Source organism: Mustela putorius, unplaced genomic scaffold, assembly GCF_011764305.1.
Source record: "Mustela putorius furo isolate JIRA1106 unplaced genomic scaffold, ASM1176430v1.1 tig00000450_pilon_pilon_pilon, whole genome shotgun sequence".
NCBI lineage: Eukaryota > Metazoa > Chordata > Mammalia > Carnivora > Mustelidae > Mustela > Mustela putorius.
In genome coordinates this window covers 16,507,063-16,533,072 of record NW_025421385.1, presented here as the reverse complement: position 1 = coordinate 16,533,072, position 26,010 = coordinate 16,507,063, and the positions used below count along the sequence as shown (strand labels likewise).

The following is a 26,010-nucleotide window of genomic DNA, read 5'->3' as shown; positions in this document are numbered from 1 at the left end:
GTCGTAGTATTTAGAGCATTAAATGAGTTAATGAAAGAGTATCTAGCGTAATGTTATTGTTATCTTTATTACTTGGCTCGTATTTTGTTTTCTTATAAATGGATGCCAACAAAGGTAATTTTCATTTATCATAAATGGATGTATATATTCATTTTATTGATGTTTATTTTGTACTTATTCTGTTCTAGGCATTGTGGTAGGAAATTGGGGATATGTTAAGTTCTACATCTTGCCTTATTGTTGACCGGCAGAAGATATCCACTAATAAATATGAAAGCAGATATGAAATGCTGTGATTGGGAAAGGACAGTGTGTAATGGGTAGATGGAAGCGAACTTCACCCAACATTAAGGCATTGGGGAAGACTTTCCCACTGCGGCCTGAAGGATGAACAGGAATCACTAAGTGAAGGGGAAAGAGAGTGCATTTGATTTTTTTGAATGGCAGTAACTTATGTTCAAAGACCATGACATAAGAATGCACAGTACTTTTCAGGAACTGAAAATTTAATGTAGGGAGGAGACTAGTAATTGTTGAGGCTTTGAGTAGAGAGCCAGGTGCCACAAGACCTTGTCTACCGTGTGAAGGAAGGAGCTTGTACTTTTCTTGACAAGCACTGTGAGGCCATAAAAGGGTTTTAATGGGACAGTGACATGATCCAATTTCTGTGTGTGTGTGTGTGTGTTCTAATCTTTTCAATGCAAAGTGAAACAGAATGCCATATGAACAAGTGTGTAGCTTAATAAAGCAACTAAAGGAAACTCCCTGGTGACCACAGCACAGGCCAAGAAATAGCTCTTTGTCTGCCCCCCCGAGAAGCCCCCTCTGGGCGCCCATCCCAATCCCAGCTCCATCTGTCCTCACAGAGCCTTCCCTGACCTCAGACCTTCTGCCCTTGAGTTTCTTTATAGTTCATTCAGGTGTGCATCTCTTTTTCAAAGGTTAACTAAACCTTTTTTTTTTTTTAATATGCTATTTCTCCTCCATCTATTTTTGTTACGATTTTCTATGGAAGAGCTTGGGACCTTTGGCCTGCGCAGCTCCCCACAGTCTGGAGGTTGCTGACTGTGTGCTCAGGGGGTTGCTGGGGGAGCTCTTCTACCCTTGCTGCTTCCTGCAGACCAATGAGTTGCAGCCAACTGCTGTGATCACTCTGACAAGCGTGGGCGGTGACTATGTTCTCGTCAGGAGACATAAAATGGCTGCTGTTTTCTCCATGTGATAGACTTTTGTTTTAGGAAGAGTCTCTGACCACATGGGGAGAGTAGATTGGCGAGGTCAAACGAGAAAGACCAGTTAGGCCTTTTGTGTTTATACAGATGAGAACCCGGAATAAGGGCTCTGAGAGTGGAAAGAAGAGCTGCGTTCCAGAAAGTCCTAAGAATTCATGTGTCTAAGACTTGACAATTGTATTGGAGGACAAAGAGGACAAAGGAATTTCTTCATGGGATGCTGAGAAAATGATGAGACCTTTTGGTGAGGAGGCAACACGTGGAACTGTTGGGGAATGCTAATAAAGGGTTCGGTTTTGGATATACTAGGTACAAAGTACCTATGAACCCAAGAAGAGATACTGAGTTCACCACTCTCCAGCGTTATTTTTAGCAGCTTCCTGTTTGCCCTGAGTGTATTGTGACTTTAAAAAATAAAGTCACCACAAAAAAGATTTCATCAAGTATAAAATATTCTTTCGAATACAACATACATCACTTCTGTGAACGATAGAAAAATGTAGAAGGAAAGTTCAAAGAAGGTCAGATTTAATTAAAGTAGGACTACCACAGTAAAGAAATGAATAGCAAAAAGAGAAGAGTGAAAAGAAAAGGCAAGGGCCTGACAGGGTGGTACAGCCACATGGCTGTTTTCATGTTACTTTGTGAAGCTGAAGCCAAAATGGAAAATTATGCAGGCAGCACTCCAGGAGGAAGGCATCAACTTGAGAGAATCCTCCTGTTTCTTTAAAGTGAGAAAAAGAGAAGAGATTCTTGAGGAAGCGTGCGTAACTATTCAGGCTTGTAACAACAGAGTAAGCAATTTTGAGTTCCCTTCTGTGATTCATGTACAGGAAATTCACTCTTAGAATAAAAAATCTGGGGAAAGGAGAAGATAAGAATAAATCCACAGATATTGTGAAAACCTTATATTAACTTTACTATCTTCCTGCCCTAAACTTTTGGCCATAATTTTGAAAAATCAAATGGAATTTGCTGTTTTACCTTCTTTGGAGAACTTGTTGACACAGGAGAGTTTTGAATATTACTGAATCCAGTTTGAATTTTTTCCTCTTGTTTGTTTGTTTTTACCACAGCCTGTCATTGGTCAGAAAAGGTGTGAGGATGAGATTGCATTCGGTTTTTGGGGTGGGGTCAACTTTTATTTTCAAAATGACGTAAGTCTAGAGTGAAACTTGGGAGTGTTTAATGCACATGGCATGTTGATGATAGCTTATAAGGTTAGCTCATAATTGAAACTTAGTTTATTCATTATTTTTTTTTTTTCTGGCAACATATTAGATAGTACATCTTGCAAATGTTTTTATGATTCAAAAATCCTAAACTGACTTTTCCACTTTACTGCCAAACTGCTTTTTAAGAAGTACTCTAAAATTATGTCCCAAGGACATGAAATAAAAATAAAAAAAAAATTACTGATACAGACCACTGTTCGTAAGCATTATTTTATTGTCTCTCTTGAATGTAGTTGGCTTCAAAGCCAAACAGAATCACTTTGGGGAGGATGAGAGATGTTTTTTTGGATAGTGATAAAATAATTTTCCATTCCTGAATTGACTGCCTGGTTCTTGTTGGGTGTTTTCTGTCTGCCTTTATCCTACAGTACCTTCTGCCCTCTGCTTTCAACCAGACTGAGCTGGTGCTCTGGGTTCCTTCCTGGTGATCTCACAGTGGGATTTCCCACAGAATTGGCTTGGCCCTGTGCTGGAAAGTACTCTGGGTGGCCAGGTCTCAAGCAAGCTCCACCCGCTGAAGCAGGGCCTGGGCCCAGGTCCTCTCTGCCTGGAGGATGCATCTGGCTGGCCGCTTGTTTGGCGTCCAGGGTACCCTTTTCAAACCTTTTTGAATGTGCCCCATAGTAAGAAACAGAGTTGGCATCACAACCCAGTATACAGGTAACTATGTGTGTGTGTCTGTGTGTATAATACATAAATATAATATACAAATATGTGACATATAAGATAAATATATGAGTGAAAGTTGCATGAATCGGCTCTTGTATATAAGCCATGCTTTTCACCCCACAGTTTTCTGTTCTATTCCATTTCATTAAACTCAAATATATACAGATATACTAGTCATAATATACTAGTCATAATCCATTATATTTATTTCACAATCTATTAATGACTTGTGATTTAAAACTTGAAAACTCTAACATTCTGATAAATACATGATTCCTCTTCAGACGACCCTTTCTTAATATCCCACTCGAATCCTGCCAGTGAAGGGACTGCTCTACTCTTTGAGGTGGCCTCTTTCTTCCAATATTTGAGTGCTCAGAGTCCTTGTTTCTAAAATATATTAGGAAGCATCTTTTTTTCATTAGGAAGGAGTGTAAGTCTGTGATTGATGATGCATTTCAGGTTTTCAGGGCTGAATGGAATAAATTCTGCAGCACGTTGTTTCATTTTGGTGCCCAAATAAAATCAGCCACCACTCACTGACTGTTTCAAAAAGGCAATTTCAATAAAATCCTTAGAAAGCATATTATAAGCGAATAGTTTTGATAAAGCATTGAAACATGGGACTCTTAAGTAAATATTAACCCTACTGAGGAGATTATAGGAGAAAGTAAAATATCTTTTCATGTATTCTAGCACCTTAAATTTGGCCTCACTTTGGTTTTGATATTTTCCTACCCTTACAGTGGCACGATTTAGCAATTTGAGTACAGTTTTTGCTTTGTTAAGCGTCCTCCAGTTTTTAAACTTGCTATTGCAGGTAATTCTTTTCTCTTTTGCATGTTGTGTGGTCAGACTAGTAGCGGATCGCTCTTTAAAATAAAGGGGAGCGGGGTGCCTGGGTGGCTCAGTCGGTTAAGCATCTGCCTTCAGCTCAGGTCATGATCCAGGGTCCTGGGATAGAGACCTGCATCAGACTCTGCTCAGTGGGGAATCTGCTTCTCCCTCTCTCTCTGCCCCTCCCCCTGCTTGTGTTCTCTTCTTCTCTCTCTCAAATAAAACATAAAATCTTAAAAAAAATAATAAATGGGAATATCCTCATGTTCAGCGGCAGGAAGATGGCGGGTACAGGCAGGTGATGGCTGGTCAGGCTGGGGCAGCTGTTAACAAAGTATTCATTGCTGGGGCAGCTATAAAAAATACCACAGATGGTGTGTTAACAAACAAATAGAGGCCAGGAGTCTGCCATCAGTGGGGTAGGTTCCTTCCCGAGGCTCCAAGGGAGGAACTGGCCCATGCCACTCTCCTGGCTTCAGGTGGCTGTAGGCAGCCCTTGGCATTTCTTGGCTTGTAGATACATCACTAACCTCTCACACGTACCCTCCGCCACCCACACATGTATACTTCTTATCCCTCCATGCTTCCTATAGAGATATGTTGTAATTTTAGTTAGATAAATTTTAAGTGTTTGCCGGGCGCCTGGGTGGCTCAGAGGGTTAAGCCTCTGCCTTCGGCTCAGGTCATGATCTCAGGGTCCTGGGATCGAGTTCCACATTGGGCTCTCTGCTCAGCAGGGAGCCTGCTTCCTCCTCTCTCTCTCTCTGCCTGCCACTCTACCTGCTTGTGATCTCTGTCTGTCAAATAAATAAATAAAATCTTTAAAAAAAAAATTTTTAAGTGTTTGCATATTTTAACAAGGCAAAATTTGTTGACATCTAAGCCCTATTGTATACTATGATCTCTTTTCAGTTTGTATACAACTTTTGTTTTCTTTAGGATTAATAACAGCTTTCTTGTTTTTAGTTAGTTTCCTATATATTTAGCACTACTTATCAACCAGACTCTCACTCAGCTACATAAATCCTCTCTCAATTTACACAAGACATTCTTTTTTTTTTTTTTAGATTTTATTTATTTATTTATCGGAGAGAAAGTGAATGCACAAGCAGGCAGAGTGGCAGGCAGAGGCGGAGAGAGAAGCAGGTTCCCTGCCGATCAAGGAGCCCGATGCAGGACTCGATCCCAGGATCCTAAGATCATGAGCTGAAGGCAGCGGCTTAACCCACTGAGCCACCCAGGCATCCCACACACATGACATTCTTTTTTTTTTTTTTAAAGATTATATTTATTTATTTGATAGACAGAGATCACAAGTAGGCAGAGAGGCAGGCAGAGAGAGAGGAGGAAGCAGGCTCCCTGCTGAGCAGAGAGCCTGATATGAGACTCGATCCCAGGACCCTGAGATCATGACCTGAGCCGAAGGCAGCGGTTTAACCCACTGAGCCACCCAGGCGCCTCACACATGACATTCTTAATGACATTTTAGGTCCTCCCCATCCAAGAACATCTTTGCTATAAAAACTTACAGAAGCTGAAATGGCATAAAGCAAAGAGCCAGTTACCATTAATTTATATGGAAATATTTTTTAGTGAGCCTGGACCCCAAAAATAACCTGTCTTAGATTGTTCTGATGACTTCGCACGCAACTTACTAACAGTGCACAAAATAAATCCTGATAAAGCGTAGATGCTCAGACACAGTTTTGGCAGCCTGATGCTGAGATACTTGTGTAGTTCCCAGGGAAGGCGCCTGGTGGCGCCACTGTCACCGCTTAATTGTGAACAGCCTCCTCATTGCTTGCTACAAAACAAATGCTTAATGCTTTTTTCACTTTTCTACTTCTGCTGTTAAAGCGAAAATCCTCTTCAGATTTCTGTCAGCCAGCAAAAAATGCGTACTAATGTGTGGCTTTCGTAAAAGTGATCTCGTAGATTTTAAACTTTGGGAGGGTGACAGATACCTGTAATTTTAACGGTTCATCTTGTGAGAGAAGTGACTAACCAGAACTTTTTGAAATGCCGTGGTCTAGATCTACTGTCCAGCTGTTGACTTGTTCTCCTTTTCTGTTTTGTTTTGGATTCCCTGTGCCACGAGAGTCATGTTGTCCTCTTCCTAATTTGGTGGGGAAATTCTCCATTGGTTTCCAGAGACAGTGTCCATGAAAGGTAAATTTTGAAACCTTGGGTGTCTGCATGTGTTTCTTTGGCCCTTGAACTTGAGTGTAGCTTGGCTGGGTATGGAATTATAATCTGGAAATTGTCTCCCTGCGTTTTGAAGACGTTGTTCCATTGTCTTCTGGCTTCTAGTGTGCTGTTGAGATGTCTGATCTTGCTTCGATTCCTGATACTTTGAATGAAACCCAGTTCTTCTCTCTGAAGCTTTCTTTGGGTCCTTTCTGTCACCAGTGTAGTGAAATTCTGGGTCTTGGTTTGGGATGAGTCTCTTTTCAGCCACGTCATATGCATCTGATGGCCTCTCTCCATCTTGAAACTCCTGCATTATAGTTCTAGGAATTTTTCTTGATATATTTGATTTCTTCCCCTTAGTTTTTCTTTGTTTTCATTTTTGCTTTTTTTCTTATTCAGATATTCAACCTCTGGGGCCAATCTTCTAATTTTCTTTTCCATCTTCTATTTCATTGTCTCATATCTCTCTTGATATTTATTCAGCTTTCAATCAGCCCTCCTTTGGAGCTTGTCTTCCTGTTATTTTTCATCTTTAAGAGTTTTTCTTTGTTTTCAATCCTTTTTTATAACTGCATAATTTTTCCCCCTAGCTGCACTTATCATTTTGTTAATCTGGACCTCTTCTTCCCTATTATGGGATTTCCTTAAATCTCTGGTAGTCATTAACTGTCTAGTCATATATGTAGAATTTTATATTAGTCTCCTCTTGTGGCTGAAGCAAAATTACCACCGACAGTGACTAAAACAATACAGACTTACACGAGATAAGATGTAAGGTTAGAACTCTGGGGCGCCTGGGTGGCTCAGTGGTTTGGGCTGCTGCCTTCGGCTCAGGTCATGATCTCAGGGTCCTGGGATCGAGCCCCGCATCGGGCTCTCTGCTCCGCAGGAAGCCTGCTTCCCTCTCTCTCTCTCTCTCTCTCTCTGCCTGCCTCTCTGCCTACTTGTGATCTCTGTCTGTCAAATAAATAAATAAAATCTTTAAAAAAAAAAAAAGATGTAAGGTTAGAACTCTAGCATGGGTCTCACTGAGATAAAATTATAGTGTTAGTAGGACTGCATTTCTTTGGAGAGGCTCTGGTAAGAGCATTATCTAGTTCCTAGAGGCCACATAAATTCCTTTGCTTGGCTCCTTTCCTACACCATCTAAGTCAGTAACATTGAATTTCTCTGGTTTTTCCTCTGTAGTCACATCTCTTTATGACCATGGCCAGGAAAAATTCTTTGCTTATTTATTTAATATTTATTTGAGAGAAAGGGAAAGAGATAGGGGAGCGGCAGAGGGAGAGAAAGAGAATTCTAAAAAGGCTGCATGGCCAATGTGGAGCCCAACACAGGGCTTGATCTCACAACCCTGACGGTGTGACCTGAGCTGAAATCAAGAGTCAGGTGCTTAACTAGCAGAACCACCCAGGTGCCCCTGGGAAAGATTCTTTGCTTTTAAAAACTTACATGTTTGGATTTGGTTCACCTAGATAAACTAGGATAATCCACCACTGCAGTCCTTCATTTAATCACATCATCACAGCCCCCTTTGCCATAGAAAGTAATATAGCCATGGATTCTGGAAGCTAGGATATAGATAGGATGGAGAAGTCATTGAAGACACCATTGTTCTGCCTACATCAGATTTTAAATAGCTGATTGTCCATTCTGTGTGTGTGTTGGGGAGAAGGTTTCGTGCCCTATAGGGCTGATAATAATTTGACTCCACCTCTTTCCTTAGGAAACCTTTGATGTCAGAATCTTTAGATCTTTATTCTAGGTCATAGAGTAAGTACTCAGCCTTTATGTATCGTGTTATGTTTGAAATAATCATTTTTAATTTGCATGTTATAAAATTTATATTGGATTTTAGAAGATTAATAAATATGTAAAGATACACAGAATTATTATAACTGATCAGCTGCTGTAAGAGTCAACATGTATAAGTTGTCATTTTTTTCTGAAAATTTTAATTTTGAAAACTTTCAAATATGCATAGAAGTTAATTATGTAGTCAATATCTACTTACATATGGAATTCCTGCATTCAACATGTATTTGTATTTCCAGAGTCAATTTTGCCTTGGTTGATTTTCTCTAACTACTTGTCTGTTTTGTGTTTCATAGATTTTTGTCTTTATTTTTGTTTACTACCATTAATGTTGGGTTTAATTTGCCCTTCTTTTCTAGCTTCTTAATGTGGAAGCTTAAATCATTGATTTTTTTTTTAAAAGATTTACATATTTGAGAGAGAGAAAGAGACAGTGCACATACAAGTAAGAGTGGAGGGAGGGGCAGAAGGAGAGAATCTTCAAGCAGACTCCCTGCTGAGCCGGGAGCCAGATGTGGCTAGATCCCTGAGATGAGCCAAAACCAAGAGCTGATGCTCAATTAATTGACCAGGAGCCCCTTAGATCATTGTTTTTTAAATACCTTTTCTTTTCTTCTCTCTTTTTCTTTTTTTCTTTTTTTTACAGATTTTATTTATTTATTTGAGAGGAAAAAAAGAGTGCACAGATGTGGGGAGGGGGCAGTGGGAGAGACGAAGAAGCAGCCCTGCCAAGCAGGGAATCCAAGACCCCTGAGATCACAACCTGTGTCAAAGGCAGACACTTAACTGACTGAGCCACCCAGGAGCCACTTTACGTTTTTAAGAGAGAGAGAGAGAGAGAGAGAACATGTGTGCACCCACATGCGCACGCAAGGGTGCGGGGAAGGTGCAGAGGGTGAGGGAAGGAGAGAGTCTTGGGCAGGCTCCACGCCTAGTGCAGAGCCTGACTTAGAGATCATGACCGGAGCCAAAATCAAGAGTTGGACACTTAACTGACTGAGCCACCCAGACGCCCCTCCTTTATCTTTCCTCTAAGGACTACATTAGCTGCATCCCACAAATTCACACATGTTATATTCTCATTATCATTTGCAGTAATTTGTATTTGTAATTTGTTCTTTGACCCATGAGTTATTTAGAAGTGAGAGTAGCTTTTATAGATATATTCAACTTTTCTAGGTATCTACCTCTTATTACTATTTTAATGCCTTCGTTGCAGAAGCATACTTAAAATGATTTCAGTCCTTTGATATTTATTGAGACTTGTTTTATAGCCCAGCAGTAAGTAGGCTTTGGTGAATATTCCATGTTCCTTAAAATAATGTGTGTGCTCAAAAAACTACTAGAACTGATAAATGACCTCTGTAAACTCACAGGGTACAAAATCCATGTTCAGAAATCTGTTGCATTTCTATGTACTAATAATGAAGCAGCAAAAACAGAAATTAAGAAAATAATTTCATTTATAATTGCACCAAAAATAATAAAATACCTAGGAATAGACTTATCCAGAGAGGTGAAAGACCTGTTCTCTGAAAATTATAAAACATTAATGAAAGAAATTGAGGACAACACAAAGAAATGAAAAGATATTCCCTGCTCAGGAATTAGAAGAACAAGTATTGTTAATATGTCTGTACTCCCCAAAGCGACCCACACATTTAATGTAAGTCCTATCAAAATATCAATAGCATTTTTTACAGAACTAGAGCAAATAATCCTAAAACTTGTATGGAACCACAAAAGACCCTAATAGCCAAAGCAGTCTTGGGAAAAGCAGAGCTGGAAGCATCGCAATTCAGGATTAACTTTGCGGTTATACTGCAAAGCTATAGTAATTGGGGCACCTGGCTGGCCTCAGTCACAGGAACATAAGACTCTTCATTTTGGGATCCGGAGTTTAGCTCTACATAGCGTGTGGAGATTACTTAATAAATAAAATGTAAAAACAACCTAAACTGTAGTAATCAAAACAGTATAGTACTGGGGCAAAAACAGACACTTAGATCAATGGAACAGAATAGAAAAGCCAGAAATAAACCCGCAATTATATGGCCAGTTAATCTTCAGCAGAGGAGGAATGAATATCCAATGGGAAAAAGTCTGTTCAACAAATGGTGTTGGGAGAGCCACATGTAGAAGAATGAAACTGGACCACTTTCTTTGACCATGCACAAAAATTAACTCAAGATTGGTCATGGACCTAAAATGTGAGACCTGAAGAACTGATAGAACTCAACACCAAAAAACACTCTAATTGAAAAATGGGCAGAAGACATGAACATTTCTCCAAGGAAGACATCCAGATAGCCAACAGACACATGAAAGATGCTCAACATTGCTCTTTCATCAGGGAAATGCAAATCAAAACTACAGTGAGATAGAGCCTCATACCTGTTGAACTGGCTAAAATCAAAAACAAAAAAAAAGCAACAAATGTTGAAGGGGATGTGGAGGAAAAGGAACCCCTGTGCACTAATGGTGGGATTGCAAACTGGTGTAGCCACTGTGGCTGCACCAGTGTGGAAGTTCCTCAGAAAGTTAAAAATAGAACTATCCTATGACCCAGTAATCACACTATTGCCCATTTACCACCCCCCCAAATTTAAAAACGCTATTTCACGTGCTGTTATGTTCATTGAAGCATTATTTATAATGGCCAAATTATGGAAGCAGCCTAAGTGTTCATTGTCAGATGAGTGGAGGGGAGGATATGGTACATACACACAATGGAATATTATTCAGCCGTAAAGAAGTGGGGTCTTACCATTTGCAACAACATGGATGGAGTTGGAGAGTATAATGCTAAGTGAAATAACTCAGAGAAAGACAAGTACTGTATGGATTTCACCCATATGTGGAATTTAAGAAACCAAATAAGCAAAGAGAAAAAAAAGAGAGAAACCAAGAAACCGATTCTTAAGTATAGAGAACAAACATGGTTCCCAGAGGGACAGTGGGAAGGAGGGTAGGTGAAATAGGTAAAGGGGATTAAGATAACGCTTACGATGATCATTGAGGAATGTATTGAGTTAATGCATCGCTGTGTTGTACACCTGAAATTAATATATTAAACACTGCATGTTAACTTGGTGGAATTAAAAAATTCAGTTTTTTAATTCATCCCACAGTTGTGGGATGTAGTGTTTTATAAAGGTCAATTAAGTTCAGTTGGTTGATAATACTCTTCAGATCTTTTATATACTTACTAATTTTTTTCTTTTTCTGACAATCTATAGAAGAGTATTAACGTCTCCAACCGTAATTGCAGATCAGTTTTTTTTTTCCTTTCTGTAGTTCTTTTTTTAAAGATGTTATTTGAGAGACAGAGAGAGAGAGCGAAAGCATGAGTGCACTAGCTGGGGGGAGGGGCAGAGGGAGAGGAAGAAGACGACTCCCCGCTAAGCAGAGAGCCCGATGTGGGACATGATCCCAAGACTCCGGGATCATGACCCATGTCAAAGGCACATGTAACTGACTGAACTACCCTGGAGCTCTCTTTCTTTAGTTTTGCCCATTTTTGCTTTGTATATTTCTAAAGACCAATTAAGAGGGTACAAACATTTAGGATTATTTTATTTTCATGATGAATCAACACATTTTTATTATAAGACTTACCTTTTAATATCTGGTAATATTCCTGTCTTAGAGCCTACATTGATATTAATATTACCATTCCCACATTTTTTTTATGTTTATCTTTTCTCATCTTTTACTTAAAACTTATTTTTTGTGCCTATATGTTTAAAGTATGTCTTTGTAAATACATTTCCATTTTGTTTTTTTACATACAGCCTGGCAATCTCTTTACGTGGTGGGTTTGTCTCTTTACTTTTATTGTAACTAGTGATGATTGGGTTCAAATGTATTAACTTGGTATTTGTTTTCTATTTATCTCTTTTGTTTTGTTCCTCTATTTTCCCCCTCCTGCCCTCATTTATATTAATCAGGTATTTTTTAGTATTTCCTTTTAGTGTTTCTGTTAGCTTTTAGCTATACTTTGAGTTACCCTAGTAGTTGCTATGAATTTCATTATTTATAAGATATAAATTATACCTCTTCAGAAAAGATGTAGGAAACTGACAGCAGTGTAATTCTATTTCCTTCTCCCCCTTTATGCTCCTACATGATATTTCTACATTTGTTATAAACCTCACAATACATTGTATTTTCTTTAAAGAGACACTCATCTTTCTTTAAAGTTTAGAATGAGTGAGTATTCGTACACCCATACAAATATAAAAGAGGTAAATGTCTTTCTATATTTGCCCACATGATTTTCCTTTTTGGTGTTCTGGATTCCTCTGCATAGAGTCCAGGTTTCATTTGTTACCATTATCAGCCTGAAGGAGATCTTTTAGCATTTCATGTAACACAGGTTTGCTGGTAACAACATTGCTCAACTTTCATTTTATCTTAAAATTAAAGCTTTAATTCATGCTGATTTTTTCCACCTTTATTTAGGTATAATTGACAAGTTAAATTGTAATGTATTTAAGGTGTACAACAGGATGATTTGACAAACATATACACTGCGGAAGCATACCCATCACCAATTGATTAACGCACCCGTCACCTCACATATTTACCTTTATTTATTTATTCTTTTTATTTTTTATTTTTTATTTTTTATTTTTTTTAAAGATTTTATTTATTTATTTGACAGAGAGAAATCACAAGTAGGCAGAGAGGCAGGCAGAGAGAGAGAGAGAGAGAGAGGAGGAAGCAGGCTCCCTGCTGAGCAGAGAGCCCGATGCGGGACTCGATCCCAGGACCCTGAGATCATGACCTGAGCCGAAGGCAGCGGCTTAACCCACTGAGCCACCCAGGCGCCCCATATTTACCTTTTTTTTAAATGAGAACGCTTGAGTTCTGCACTCTTAGCAAATTTCAATTATACAACATGGTAGTATCGACCATGGTCACTATGTTACACTTTAGCTCATCAGACCTTATTCATCTTTTGTTTTAAAAAAAGATTTATTTATTTATTTATTTGACAGAAAGAGTGAGAGAGATCACAAGTAGGCAGAGAGGCAGGCAGAGAGAGAGGAGAAAGCAGGCTCCCTGCGAAGCCGAAAGCCTGATGCGGGGCTCGATTCCAGGACCCCAGGATCATGACCTGAGTTGAAGGCAGAGGCTTAGCTCACTGAGCCACTCATGCACCCCCAGACCTTATTCATCTTAAAGCTGAAAGTTTGTACCTGTTTCTCAGCCTCTCCCTGTTTTGCCTACTCCCCACACCCTGGCAACAGTCATTCTCTCTGTTTCTATGAATTTGACTTTCTAAAAAAGATTTTACATACACTGTACAGTATTTGTCTTTTGCTGTGTGAATTATTTCACTTAGCTTAATTTCTTCCAGGTTCATCCATCTTGTCACAAATGATAAGATTTCCTTCTTTTTTTTTATGGCTGAATAATATTCTTCTCTGTGTGTGTGTGACATTTTCTTTATCCATTTATTTGTTGACAGACATGGGTTGTTTCCACACTTGGGTATTTTGAATAATGCTACAGGGACCATGGGAGTACAGATATCTCATCAAGATACTGATTTAGTTTCCTTTGCATATATACCCAGAAGTGAGATTGGTAGATCATAGGGCATTTTTGTTTTCAGTTTTTTGAGGGTACTCCATTCCATTTTCCATAGTGTCTGTTTATGTTCCTACCAACAGTATATGAGAGCTCTCTTTTTTCTACATCTTCACCAGTATTTTTCTCTTGTCTTTTTGATAATACCCATTCTAATAGGTATGACATGATCATCTCGTGGTTTTGATTTGTATTTCCCTGGTGATGAATGATTTGAGTACCTTTTCATTTACTTGTTTGTATATATTATTTGGAAAAATGTATATATTGTTTTGGAAAAATGTTTGGTTCCTCTGTCCATATTTTAATTAGGATTTTTTTTTTTTTTGCTATTGTGTTATGTAAGTGCCTTGTATATTTTGGATATTAACCCATTATCAGATATGTGTTTTGCAAATATTTTCTTGAATTCCATAGGATGCCTTTTCATTTTGCTGATGCTTTCCTTTGCTATGCATTTTTTTTTCCCCTGAAGCATTTTAGTTGTTATGTTGTCCTACTTGCCTGTGCTTTTGGGGTCAAATTCAAAATATCCTTCCCAAGACCAGAATCAAGGCGTTTTTTTGCTGTGTTTTTTGTTCCAGAAGTTTTATGGTTTTAGCTCTTATGGTCAACTTTGGTCCATTTTTATTTGCTTTTTGTGTATAGTATAAAATAGGGGTCCAGTTTCATTTTTTCTCGTGAGGTTATCCAAGTTTTTCAGCACCATTTTTTGAAGACACTATCCCTCTATCATTGTATATTTTTGGCTCTTCTGTCAGAAATTAATTTGCCATATATGCACGGATTTATTTCTGTGCTCTCTGTTCTTCATTAATCTATGTGTCTGTTCTTGTGCCAAGGCTATACAGTTTGATTACTGTGGCTTTGTAGTATTGTTTGATATCAAGAAGCGTGATGCTTCCAGCTTTGTTCTTCTTTCTCAAGATTGCCTTGGCTTTTCAGAGTCTTTTGTGATTTCATATGAATTTTAATATTTTTTTCTTTTTCTATGAAAAATGCCTTTGGAATTTTGGTAGGGATTGCATTGAATCTATGGGTGGCTTTGGGTAGTATGGGCAGTGAGGACACCAGCAAAGAGCCCAACCTATCCACCCAGGTGTTACCCAGGAGGAAGTACTCTGTGCAGACTTCTAGACTCTCTGCTTCCCCCACTTCCCAGGCAACCAGTGACGCACTTCTGGCTGCTGTGAGCCAATGACTGGCCTCTCTCCTTTAGCCCCTGTCCAGGAGCCTGGTGATAGGTACCTCATGGGAACTGGCCAGCCCATCCTTAGCCCCAGCCCCTTCCTCAAAATATTTTTGAAGTGGTTGAATTACAGAGATGGGAATCTGGAGGGCTGGAGGGGTTGTGGGAATGGGGAGAAAGTGAGGAAGTTTCATTGGCTAGTAAATATCTCCACAGAGAAACCACTGATGGCCCCTCAGGCTTATAAAGCAGGGTTTGGTTTCTGACTTCAAGGAGAAAAAAATTCTTTCAATTCATGAGCATAAGATAACTCCCCACTTATTTGAATGTTCTTCAGTTTCTTTCATCGGTGTTTTATAATTTTTAGTGTCAAGATCACTTACTCCCTTGATTAAGTTTATTTATAAGTATTTTATGCTATTATAAATGGGATTTTTTCTTAATTTCTCTTTCTGATAGCTCATTGTTAGTATATAGAAACAATTAATTTTTATACCTTGACTTTGTATCCTGCAACTTTACTGAATTCATTTATTAGTTCTAACAGTTTTTTGGTTTTTGTTTTGTTTTGTTAGTAGAGTCTTTAGGGTATTATATTTATAAATCACATTTTTAAAAAGATTTTATTTATTTGACAGAGAGAGAGATCACAAGTAGGCAGAGAGGCAGGCAGAGAGAGGCGGGGAAGCAGGCTCCCCACTGAGCAGAGAACCCAACAAGGGGCTGATCCCAGGACATGAAGACCATGACCTGAGCGGAAGGCAGAGGCTTAACCCACTGAGCCACCCAGGCACTCCTCATATTTTCTTTAAATAGAGTCAGTTTTACTTCTTCCTTTCTGATTTGGATACTTTTTTCTTTTTTGCTTAATTGCTCTGGCTAGTACTTCTGGTACCATGCTGAATAAAAATGGTGAGAGTCAGCATCCTTCTTTTGTACCTGATCTTAGAGGAAAAACTTGCTGCTAAGTATGATGTCAGCTGCGGGTTATCATATATGGCTCTTATTTGTTGAGGTATGTTCCTTTTATACCCAGTTTGCTGAGGTTTTATGATGAAAGAATATTTAAATTTGTGAAATGCTTTTTCTGCCTCTGTTGAGGTGATCATATGATTTTTATGCTTCATTTTATTAATGTGAGTATATCACATTTATTGGTTTATCTTTTCAAAAGACCAGCTTTATTTTCATTGATCTTTTCTGTTGTCTCTTTAGTCAGTTCTATTTATTCCTGCCTAATCTTCATTATTTCCTCCCTTCTGCTAACTTTGGGCTTAATTTTTTCTTTTTTCTAGTTCCTTGAGATGTAAATTTAGCTTGTTTATTTGGGACCTTTCTTTTTTCTTAGTGTAGGCTTTTATCATTATGAAATACCCTCTTAGAACAATTTTTGCTGCATCTAATTTGTTGTGGTATGCTGTGTTTCCATTTTCAGTTGTCTCAAGATTTTTTTGATTTCCCTTTAGTTTTCATCTTTGACCCACTGGTTACTTAGGAGCATTTTGTTTAATGTTCACATATTTGTGAATTTTCATATAATTGATTACTAGTTTTATACCATTGTGGTTGGAAAATATGCTTACTACAATTTTTTTAAATTTATTGAGTTGTGGGGCACCTTGGTGGCTCAGTTGGTTAGGCAACTGCCTTTGGCTCGGGTCATGATCCCAGGGTCCTGGGATTGAGCCCCATGTCTGGCTCCTTTCTCAGCGGGAAACCTGCTTCTCCCTTTCCCTCTGCCTCCTACTCTGCCAGCTTGTGCTCTCTCTCTCTGTCAAATAACTAAATAAAATAAAAAATAAAAATAAAATAAAATTTATTGAGTTGTTTTGTACCTAACATATGATCTGTGCATGAGAATATTCCACATGGGCTTGAGAAGAGTGGGTATTCTGCTACTTTTGGATGAAATGTTTTCAATATGAATATGTGGTCTCTGTGTATATATGTCTTTATATATATCTTTATAGTCTAATGTGTCATTTTGCTTTTATTTTTGGTTTTGGCTTTTTGGTCTAATGTGTAATGTAAGTACAATTTTCCTTTCTGATTTTTTTGTCTGGATGATCTTTTCATTGTTGAAAGTGGGGTATTGAAATTTCCTACTATTGTTGTATTGCTCTGTTTCTTCCTTCAGAACTGTTTATATTTGCTTTATATATTTAGGTGTTCCTATGTTGGGTGCATAAATATTTACAAATATTATCATTATGTAATAACCTTCATTGTCTCTTGTTATCATTTGGCCTAAAGTTTATTTTGTGTGATCTAAGTGTAGCTATTCCTGCTCTCTTTTGCTTTTTCATTTGCATGGAATGTCTTTTCCCATAACTTCACTTTCAGTCTATAAATCCTTGAAGCTGAAGTGAATCTCTTGTAGGCAGCATAAAGATGGGTCTTTTTAAAAAATCCATTTAGCTTCTCTGTGTTTTTTGATTGGAGAATTTAATCCATTTATAACTTAAAGAATTTATTGATAGATATGGATTTAGTTGTTAATTATTTCCTGGCTGTTTTTTAGTTCTTTTGTTACTTTTTTCCTCTCTTGCTCTCTTACTTTCTGATTCAGTGATTTCCTGGTGATTCCTTTCTCCTTTGGTTATCTGCTATAGGTTTTCTGCTTTGTAGTCAATGTAAGGCTTACATCTTATAGGTTTAGCCAAGTTTTAAGTTGATGACTTTACCTGCAACACATATAAAAACTCTACACTTTTATACTCCTCTCCACCACATTTTATGTTTTCAGTGTCAGAATTTACATTTTTTAATAATGTGCATTCATTAACAAATTATTGTATTTGTATTGTATTGTATTGTATTTTTAATAGTCTTCTTTTAAAATTTATACTAAAGTTATAGTGATTTCCTTACCATGATTAAATATTAGAGTATTCTGAATTTAAGTATATATTTATTTTTAGCTATGAATTTTATACATGTTACTACTTATCATCCTTTCATTTCAGCTTGAAGAAGTTCCTTTAACACTTCCTATAAGGCTGGTTAATGGTGACAAACTCCAGCTTTTGTTTGTCTGGAAAACTTTATTGCTCCCTCATTTCTGAAGGACAACTTTGCTGGCTAGCATATTCTTTTTTTTTTTTTTTTTAAGATTTTATTTATTTATTTGACAGCGAGAGATCACAAGTAGGCAGAGAGGCAGGCAGAGAGAGAGGAAGGGAAGGAAGCAGGCTCCCTGCCGAGCAGAGAGCCCGATGCGGGACTCGATCCCAGGACCCTGAGACCATGACCTGAGCCGAAGGCAGTGGCCTAACTCACCTAGCCACCCAGGCGCCCCTGGCTAGCATATTCTTGATTGGACTTTTTTTTATTACAACACGTTGAATATATCGTCTTGCTCTCTTCAGGCCTAAGAGGTTTCTGTGGAGAAATCTGCTTATAGTCTTATGAGGGTTCCTTTGTATGTTAACAAGTTGCTTTAGTTTTGCTACTTTTGATATTCTTTATCTTTAGTTTTAGACAATGTAAATGTATCTTGTGAGTCTCTTTAGATTCATCTTTTTGTAACTCTTTGTGATACCTCAATCTGGATGTCTGTTTATTTCTCTCCACTTTAGTCATTATTTCTTTGAATAAACTTCTGGCCGTTTCTCCCTTTTCTCTATCTAAGACAGTTATAATGTTTATATAGGTACTCTTGATAGTGTCCTAGAAGTCCCTTAAGCTATCTTTACTATTTGTAAATCCTTTTTTCTTTTTGTTCCTCTGATAGGATGAATTCCACTGCCCTGGTCATTCTTTCCACTTGATCTAGTATGCTGATGGATCTCTCTTTAATTTTCCAGTTGTATTTTTTTTCTTAAGATTTTATTTATTTGACAGACAGAGATCACAAGCAGACAGAGAGGCAGGCGGGGAGTGGGGGTGAGGGGGGAAGAGTAGGCTCCCTGCCAAGCAGGGATACTGATGTGGGGCTCGATCCCAGGACCCTGGGATCATGACCTGAGCCAAAGGCAGAGGCTTTAACCCACTGAGCCACCCAGGTGCCCTCCATTTGTATTGTTATATTCTTTAGCTCTGTGATTTCCATTTGGTATTTTTTAATATTTTCTCCCTTTTTGTTGAAATGCTTGCTTTTCCCATACATTGCTCTCCTGACTCTGGCAAGCATCTTTATGATGGTTATTTTAAACTCTCTATCAGGTAATCATTCATTTTCATTTCATTAAGATTGCTTTCTAGAGATTTATCTTGTTCTTTTTTGGGAGCATTTGCCCTATTTGTTTATTTTATTTTGAACATTTTAGTATTTATTTCTGACATATTTAATTTTAAATATTTGAAACATTTACATAGTTTACAATGTGCCATGTCAGAATCATATTACAGATATTACACATAATTCCATGATAAACAACCTTATGCATTTGTGCTTTCATATTCATAGAGGTGTATCTTTGAGGTGAATTTCTGTAAGTGATATAACCAGGACAAAAGATAAAATGTGTACATAGTTGTGTTAAATTATTCCCAAACTCTACCCTATAGGAATTGTAAGATTTGAACCCCTAACAGCATTTTAAGAGAGTCCCTGTTTTCTCTACAGCTTTACTGGAGTGTTTGTCATATTTTGATGTTTTTATTAATCTGGATGTTATCTTGTTGTTGATTTAATTTTCATTTCTTTTACAATAAGTGGAGATGAGAATTTGGGAGAGGAGATATTTACCTTTCTTTTTTGTCAACTGTCTTCTTTGTCTTTTGTTAATTTTTCTAATGAGATTTTGCTCTTTTTCTTAAATTTTAAGAGCTTTTTGTATGTTTGGGTAAGTGTAACTATATTCAAGATATATGATGCAAATATTTTTTACCAGTTTGTTCTTTGTATTTGATTTCATTTGTTGTTGTTTTTTTTTTTCCTCAAAAGACAGAAGTTTTTTTTAAACTTTTATATGTTGCTTTATTTTTCTATTATTATTATTAAATCATAGCTGGAAAGGCTTTCCTTTCTCCAGGTCACAAAGGAAGTCAAGTTTTCTTCTAATAGTAGTATGAGTTCATATTTTACATTGAGATGCCTAAATTATTTAGAGTTTATTTTGTTTTACTCTGAGAGTTTTAGATTCAACTTTATCTTTTTTCAAATGCCTATCCAGTAGTTCCAATATAACTTTTTTGAAGTTACTTCTTTCTCCTATTTATTTTTGCTGTTGCAGAATTTCTTTATGTTTTGCAGCTTTTTCTCTTTGGCTTCATTAGTGTGTCTGTCTCTTTGTATGTCCGTCCACCCAGTTTTTATTGGTGACGTTTTATAGTTCATTTTTTTCTCTAACAGAGTTAATCACCTTCCATCATTGTTCTTTTTAATTGACTTCCATGTCTATTCTTCCATGGTTAATTTTTCTCTTACAATCAAATTGACTATTTCTAGACATTGTTTCTTCTTCTTTTTTCCCCCCAGGCATTGTCTCTTATATTGTCACTGCATAGTTGCATAGTCATTGAGTAAAGCAATGACAGCAATAAGGTGACCCACTAAACTCTTTGAAACATATTTTACATTGTATACATATAAATATAAAGTATGTTAAACTTATAAAATACCAAGGTAGTTTTTTTGTTTTTGTTTTTGTTTTTAAGATTTTATTTATTTATTTGACAGAGAGATCACAAGTAGGCAGAGAGGCAGGCAGAGAGAGAGGAGGAAGCAGGCTCCCTGCTGAGCAGAGAGCCCGATGTGGGACTCGATCCCAGGACCCTGAGATCATGACCTGAGCCGAAGGCAGCGGCTTAACCCACTGAGCCACCCAGGCGCCCCTCCAAGGTAGTTTTTATAAATGGGCAAAAAAAATCATTTGATTAAGCTTTGTGAACAATAGAGGCAAATCTGTGTTATTCTCTCTTTTTCTTTGTAGGTTTCAGGATTTCTATGTTATAATGAGCTCTTTGATAATTTTTCATTAGAATTTGATAGGTAAGGACTAACCCCAGTCCTTTGAGCTCTGCCACTCCAGTGACACAGAGGTCTTGTTATCAAATTTGAGTCATCTTGCCTATCATGTTTCTCCCTCTTATCTTTTCAGGCTGGACACTAGCCCAGGCTGGACACTAGCCCACTGGTCAGTTAAAAGGGATTACAATTATAAATGTGTTTGATTCTATTTAAATATATTGTGCTTGGATGGCATACTTGGATATTTGGTTAAGACTTTGTGTCAGTTAATTAAACATTAGAATAATGACATAGCAGTGCCTTTTCCCATTTAACAACACTACTGTACATTTTATTCACATTAGCTTGGTATATTTTGACATTCAAATTAATTCATTTTCTCTACACATTATTTAGAGTACTATTTTAAGTAAAAAAAAATATTCTCTTTGGTTTTTGCCTTTGCATAATTGATTCCTCAGTATTCTGCTTGAGTAGAGCCAACCTGACCTAAATTTTTGCATTTTAGAATTTAATACTTGGGATATTGAATTCTAAACTTTGAAATGAAATTACTGTAGTGTTCTGTTATACTGAATCTAGTAATTTAATGAATATAGAAATATGGATAGTGAGAGAATATGTTTTTACATTTTAGGGCTGATAAGTTATTTTTCCTGAAGATTTTTTTTTTCTTTTAAAGATTTATTTTGGAGAAAGAACAAGGCAGAGGATGGGAAATGGGGGGGGGTCTTAAGCAGACTCTGAGTGCAGAGCCTGACATGGGGCTCGATCTCATGACCCTGAGATCACGACCTGAGTCAAAACCAAGAGTCAGATGCTCAACCAACTGTGCCAGTCAAGTGCCCTGATTTCTTAATACAGTCAATTTCCAGTCTTTCATACTGTTATCCTTCTAGCACTACTTTTCAAGTAGGGAATAAAGTAGATGTTGGGGAAAAAGGTCATTGTCCATTTATGTTTATTATAGCCCTGTCCAGCTTAAGGAACTGATGGCTCTGAGTGTCCAGTGTCAGGCCCACTAGCCCTTGTACCAGCTATACTTGGAGTAGTACATTAGGAGCCCCAGGTTGAGCAGACATCTGTGGGGAGAGGAACAGTTGTTCCAGGCATTCCATGTGATTGGTATCTCATGTTCTTTGAGTGGGTCTTGAGCAACCATATGAACATGGAGTCATGGTATCTCTTCTAATATCTCCCTCTTTTCTCACATTTCTTGCCTTGTATCTCACTTGGTATCATGGACATGGCAGAGCTTGGAACCCTGGACTGTATTTCTGCCTGCCTCTTGGTAGGTCTGCTAACTCTAGCACTTTCTTCTAGCTGGGTTCCTGTTGTAAACGTGGTAACTATCTTTGAAAGCACTGTGTTTTCCCTCACCAGGAAGAAATAAAAAACAATTCTAGATTCAGATAGCCTTGGGTTCCATTCTTGGCCTCACCATTTAGCTTAACTTTCTGATCTTAAACATGGAATTTTCCTATCTAAATGCCAGTTTTACAATTTGTAAAATGGGCATGTAATAACCTAATATGAGATTTGAAGATCAGATGAAATAAAGTATATAAAGGGCTTGGCACATACTATGTGCTTACTTAATATGAAGTACGATTTCTCTCTTTCCTCCTAGCTATAAATAGGGAATTTTGCTCGATGATGCTAATCCCACGCTTAGCCACTGATCAAACACTTAGAATATGGACACCAAGCCAGGCCAGAATTCAGCTGAATCTACCCCTTGGATACCTGGCCACCCACTCAGAGGTCGCCACATCCAGTCTCTCTAAATTCCAGGCTCCCTCGGCTCTTCTTGGCAAATCACTGTGAAGGCCCCAGTGTTTTGTTTTTTATTTGACTTCTTTTTATTAGCTTTCTTAATCAAGTAAGCTGTCCACCTTTAAGTAATAGAGACTGAGCTTGCCTATTGTACTCCATACCTAATGGATAGTTCAAAAGGCATTTATCATAAGGGAGGCAGTCTGTTCATATAAAACTGGTATAAAAATTTGAATCAATGAAGCTATTACATTTTGGAAGGATTTTTATGCCTCTTTTCTTCCTTTGACAGTCAGCAGGAGTCATGGAAGCAGCCATCTTGATCAGCTCTGTGCCCTTCCCTACCAACACCATGCCCCTGAACTTGGACAATTCATTATTCATTTTCCTGTTCACATCATTCTGTGTCACATAAATTTGCTTAACTCATCTTTGAAACCATTCTAGGAACAGTTTTTGAACTTTCTGGACTCAGAATTCTTTTACATTCTTAAAAATGAATGAAGATGTTAGAGGGCTTTGGTCTGGACCAATATCTAAATATCAATATTCACCATATTAAAAATTAAAGCCAGAAATATTTAAAATAAGTATGCACTCATTGGGAAAGTCCATTTCTTTCTTTTTTTTTTCCTTTAGGGTGAAAAGTCCATTTCATAGTAACATTAAATAACATTTTTAGGAAGAAATAACTGTATTTTTTAAAACAAAGTACTTAGTGTGAAGGAGGTCATTGTTTTACATTTTACATGTCTGCTGTATCCAGCCTGTGGCAGTGTGGTGTTTTGGTTGACTTATATGAAGAAAATACAGCTGCTTCATAGCTGTATTTTTTTTTACAAACAACGTGATTGTAAAGGATGGACTATTTGAAGAATCTTTTCAGATAATTATGGATATTCTCTTTTTAAGATTTTATGTATTTATTTGAGAGAGAGAGCATGAGTGGAGGGGAGGGGCAGAGGGAGAAGCAGACTGTCCACTGAGCAGGGAGGGAGCCAGACCTGGGGCTCGATCCCAGGAACCCGAGATCATGACCTGACCTGAGCCAAAGGCAGACACCCAACTGACTGAACCACCCAGGTGCCCTTGGATGCTCTTTGTTACTGTACTAGGACTTGACAAGTAGTGGTTTCATGAAAGTTAATTTTAAATGGACTCTGGGTCAGAAAAGTTAGTTTCAGTGTGGAATCTGAAACCATGTTATCTTTTCATTGGTAGAAAAATCCATTGGTATATTTTGCACTTACAGTGGATTTTTTTTTAAAGATTTTATTTTCATTTGACAGACAGAGATCACAAGTAGGCAGGGAGGCAGGCAGAGAGAGAGGGGGAAGCAGGCTCCCTGCCGAGCAGAAAGCCTGATGTGGGGCTAGATCCCAGGAGCCTGGGATCATGACCTGAGCCGAAGGCAGAGGCTTTAACCCACTGAGCCACCCAGGCGCCCCTACAGTGGATTTTTTTATGTATGGTTTGGTAATATCATGCTTTTTTTATTTTGAATGTTTGTTTGCTGAGTTATTCTAGTCTTCTAAGTGTTGACATGTTTAGTAATACAACATAAAAAATAAATCACATTTGTTATCACTGACCTCATCAGAAAAATTTGTAAGTATTGGTAAACTCTTAAGAACATGGCAGCAGATACAAGTTTTCTAAAATTTTTATTTTCTCTTGAATTTTGTCATAGGCAGCAAAGGCTTTCAGTTTTCTTTAAACTCACAGGCTTTCTTGTACATTTTCAAGGAAACTTCTGCTTACATACCTAAGTCTAAGTAACTAGAATTTGTCAGTTCCTCATTCTCACACATAAAAATGATGTTTCATGAAAAAAGGAGCGAGCTCAGCTCCCGATGCACAATTTCTTTTCATCGTGACAGTTCCTGCACTTTGACATCCACTGCATTTTTTAAATAATACTTCCCATTTCATCACACAGAATATGGAAGAGAGATCTACCCAAAGGATTGAGATTTTGTAAAATTCTCATTTTATCACTTTTCCAAGGATATCCTTAAATGAAACTGGCTCTTTTTTTTTTTTTAAACTTAGAGTGCATGACTGCATGTAGAATCACACAAGGTTGGTTAGAGTTTGGTGCCCCTGCCTGGATTCTTGCTAAAGGTGCCAGCATATTTTATTTTTTTAATATTTTATTTATTTATTTGACAGACAGAGATCACAAGCAGGCAGAGAGGCAGGCAGGGAGAGAGGGGGAAGCAGGCTCCCCACTGAGCAGAGAGCCTGATGCAGGGCTCAATCCAATCTCAGAACCCTGGGATCATGACCTGAGCCAAAGGCAGAGGCTTTAACCCACCGAGCCACCCAGGCGCCCCAAGGTGCCAGCATTTTTAACCTGTTAGTGCTTTGGCATCATCAATGGGAATATCAACATATAACATCTTTATATTAGGAAAGTAATTTTTATTTGAGGATTCCATCAGAGATGCTGGGGGTCCATGGACCTTTCTTTAAGAATGGCTCTTAGGAAGAGAAGGTATAAGTTATAAAAAGAGGACTACAGTAAAAATTTTCCTAACCTTCCTCTTAACTGACTTGCTGGTGAAATTCACCTCCCTTGCTCATGTAATCTAGCAGCAACCCTCCCAGAATGCTCAGTGTCAAGGCCGGTTGGCTGCTATGTCCACTCATCTCTGTTCCTGCCAGTAGGATAATGTGCTTTGCAAGTACCAGTTGTATTTGTTCTCAAACAAGTTTATGCCTAGTTTATTAATATTCGTAATTACACAATTTTAGTAATATGTAAATAGAATGAGTGTGAGTTCAAAAAGAAAAAGAATATATGTTTCTAAAACTAACTTAAATGCTTTGGAATAACTTTCTGTAAAAGATTGCTATCATATTTTAGTAGCGTTTGTAAAAGTTTAGAAAAAAAACAAAAATCTGGAAGGATTTTACATTCCTTCACAAATATCTTTAATTCTTTTTTTTTTTTTTTTAAGATTTATTTATTTATTCAGGGCGCCTGGGTGGCTCAGTGGGTTAAAGCCTCTGCCTTCGTTTCAGGTCATGATCCCGGGGTCCTGAGATTGAGCCCTGCATCGGGCTCTCTGCTTGGCAGGGAGCCTGCTTCCTCCTCTCTCCCTCTCTGCCTGCCTCTCTGCCTACTTGTGATCTCTGTCTGTCGAATAAATAAATAAATAAATAATCTTTAAAAAAAAAAAGATTTATTTATTTATTCGACACAGAAGGCATCACTAAAATCACATTTTCCATACAAAACTCCTAAAAGAGGAATATAGTCTAGAGCAGGTGGTCTCTCAGAGCATTTTTAAGTATTCTGTCCTGGGATCTGTGGGGTTTGTATGGGAGAAACACAGCATCCTAATTTGCATGAACTTTAGCATTTCTTATTGAAATGCTAGTTCATGGCATTTAAGTTTCATGAAATTTAGCATTTCTTCCAAATCATGAACATAGGTGACCCCTAGAGGGATACTGGGAGAACGTGTAACTTTGTCATAGGTAGGTACAGATATTTGCATATCGCATCATACTTATCACAGATACTATTATTTATGTTCATCACAACAT

General features: G+C 37.8%; 1 protein-coding gene across 4 annotated transcripts in view; it reads left to right on the top strand.

Moving 5' to 3' along the window:
- Window positions 1–26,010, top strand: part of DSE (dermatan sulfate epimerase) — an 82,557-nt gene that overhangs the window by 41,480 nt on the left and 15,067 nt on the right. The window contains exon 1 of one of the 4 annotated variants that reach the window (XM_013056730.2): window positions 5,446–6,142. The exons of the other annotated variants lie outside the window; for them this stretch is intronic. The gene's annotated coding sequence lies outside the window, so the exon portion shown is untranslated. Of the gene's footprint in view, window positions 1–5,445; window positions 6,143–26,010 lie in introns of those variants that run through there. 4 annotated transcript variants of the gene reach the window in all.